Genomic DNA, 2,614 nt, shown 5'->3' with positions numbered 1-2,614 from the left:
TCTCTCTCTCTCTCTCCTCTCTCTCTCTCTCTCTCTCTCTCTCTCTCTCTCACCAACTCATACTTGCATAGAATAACACATACTGTAATGTTCTTGAATATCTACATATGTTATTAGTCGTGTTTATAACTTTATACATATGAAAGGCTAAACTATTTGAAGTTTGGTACAGGCTGGGAATTCGGAGCTTAGTGTTGGAAACATCGGAGAGTTTGAGGGCGACTGGATTAGCATTCACAACCTGGACAAATGCCTGGAAGGCCTTGGATGCTGTTGGTATTGGGGAATCTCTTCGGAGACAAAACGAGGCACTTCATGGGTAGTTTGACATATTTTGTTGTCGAACTGTTAATTTGACACACTTTGATACTTTCTTGAGTGTTTGGTTGACATAATAAGATCTTGTTATCTTATATTCTTTAAATATCTATTTCTGTTAGAGTTTATAACTCTTCTCCTCCTATATATAATCCCTCCATTCACAATTATTGTGTATATTTGCATTCAATACATACTATAGCTTGTAGAGTTGTAATTGTAGAATTATAGCAGTAAGATGATTGTTGTAGTGTATATATAATGTAAAGGCTGTAAGGATATTGATTCAATGAAAATCACTTTCTACATGGTATCAGAGCGTCTTCTTCTTCTTCTTTTTTTTTTTTCCTTTTCTTTTTCCTCTTGTACTTGGAGTTGATGTATATGATGTATTTGGTTTTCTGAATCCAGGATTGTTACTTACTCAACAGTTTCTGGGCTTCCATTGTTTGAGATGTCACTCAAGGACAAGGGTAAACAGTATGTGTCCCACTAGACTTGTTTAAAACTAAATTACTTTATTCTGGGACTTGTTGTATTCTCCAGGTGAAACAAATCATTTGTATACGATCTTTGCAACCCCAAACTAACCTAAATACAAAATCATTTGTAACAAATCGATCATTATAGTTTCTAATTAGTACAGAAAGTATTCAGCAATGCCTAATTTAGACTAGTATATAGTGGTAATCATGTTGTTTTGCTTGCAAAGTTGCAATGACATTCTATTGATCAAGCACGCTTGATCAGATAACCTTACTGTACACTACATTATATGCAGAGGAGACCATGAAGTTCGTTGCGTGAACAGGAAGTTGTTGTTGGAATCCCTTGCAAATGAACTTCCTAGTGGCACAATCAGGTTCTCCTCTAAGGTGATTTCCATTGAGGAATCAGGCTACTTTAAATTGCTGCATCTTGCTGATGGAACTATCCTGAGAGCCAAGGTTAGTGTTGTCTCTAACTAATTGATTAGATTCATTTATTTGCATCATAAGCAAATATAACTAATTTTAAGGCCTATTCAACAGCTATCATTAAAATGGTAGTATCTAGCTACAACCAATATAACATGTTTCTCTTTTAGAATTTGGTGTACTCCTCCAATGTATAGTCCTTCCTGCTCAGTTGTATTTTTTTTTTTAATTAAAACAAAAAAAAAATGGTTTAAATGAAAAGGACATCTCACCTTTATATGTAGCCAATGTAGGTAAGTTTTTGATCCAATGCTGATCTACATTGTGCTTGAGTAGGTCTTGGTTGGGTGTGATGGAGTGAATTCTGTGGTGGCAAAATGGCTCGGTTTCAAGCAGCCAGCCTTTACAGGGAGACACGCTATAAGAGGTCGTGCCAACTTCAAGAACAGTCATGGGTTTGATCCCGTGTTCATGCAGTTCTTTGGCAATGGTGTTAGATCTGGTGCCATCCCTTGTGATGATAAAACTGTTTTTTGGTACTTCACTTGGACTCCAACCAACCAAGGTAAGCTTTTCACTCCAATTTGGGGCTTTTGTAGTACTACTGAGTAGTAAATATTGCTATGCTGAAAAAAAAAAGAAAAAGGTAGCAGCCAGCCATGCATATACCTTCTTTTCCAAATGCTGATTGGTTCTCAGAGTTCAATCGTAGGAATAATAGCACACGTTGAAAAATTGCATACTAATGTCTTGCTTTATGAAGTATGCTTCTTCATTTTCAACCTCTAATGCATGTCACTTGCGTTTTTTTTATCATTTCTTGTAGAGAAAGAGCTAGAGAAGAACCCAGCTGAGATGAAGCAATTTATGTTGAGCAAGCTGGGAAATATACCTGATGATATAAAGGATGTGATTAAAACACTGAATTGGATGCTTTTGTTTCCTCTCCTTTGAGATCTAGGCATCCTTGGGAGCTTCTCTGGGGAAACATTAACAAAGGAAATGTGTGTGTAGCCGGAGATGCGCTGCATCCTATGACCCCGGACCTTGGCCAAGGAGGCTGCTCCGCAATGGAAGGTGGTGTTGTGTTGGCTAGATGTCTTTGTGAGGCCTTGCTGAAAAACTCAAGGCAAGAAATGAAAGGTAAAAGTGAACAAGGAAAGGAGGAATATAAGGAAATTGAGATGGGGTTGAATAAGTTTGCCAATGAGAGGAGATGGAGAGGCTTTGACCTAATTGGTACAAGTTATATGATTGGTTTAATGCAAGGGAGTGAAGGAAAAATGATGTCCACCTTGAACAGATATTTGGCTCCAATTCTAGCTAGGTGGCAGTTACACAAGGCTGATTTTGATTGTGGAAAGCTCAGCAGCATATGA

The 2,614-nt window shown here is 37.6% G+C and overlaps 1 pseudogene across 1 annotated transcript in view; it reads left to right on the top strand.

The window, feature by feature from the left end:
* LOC101304359 overlaps positions 1 to 2,614 on the top strand; it is a 2,776-nt pseudogene extending 162 nt beyond the window's left edge. The window contains exons 2-6 of the transcript XR_184147.1: positions 173 to 319; positions 730 to 798; positions 1,100 to 1,265; positions 1,572 to 1,800; positions 2,062 to 2,614. The product of XR_184147.1 is annotated as an FAD-dependent urate hydroxylase-like (transcript). The remainder of the gene's footprint in view (positions 1 to 172; positions 320 to 729; positions 799 to 1,099; positions 1,266 to 1,571; positions 1,801 to 2,061) is intronic.

This window comes from Fragaria vesca, linkage group LG2, assembly GCF_000184155.1.
Source record: "Fragaria vesca subsp. vesca linkage group LG2, FraVesHawaii_1.0, whole genome shotgun sequence".
NCBI classification, from domain to species: domain Eukaryota; kingdom Viridiplantae; phylum Streptophyta; class Magnoliopsida; order Rosales; family Rosaceae; genus Fragaria; species Fragaria vesca.
Note: the sequence above shows the minus strand (reverse complement) of the source record. Positions and strands in the feature narration are given on the sequence as shown.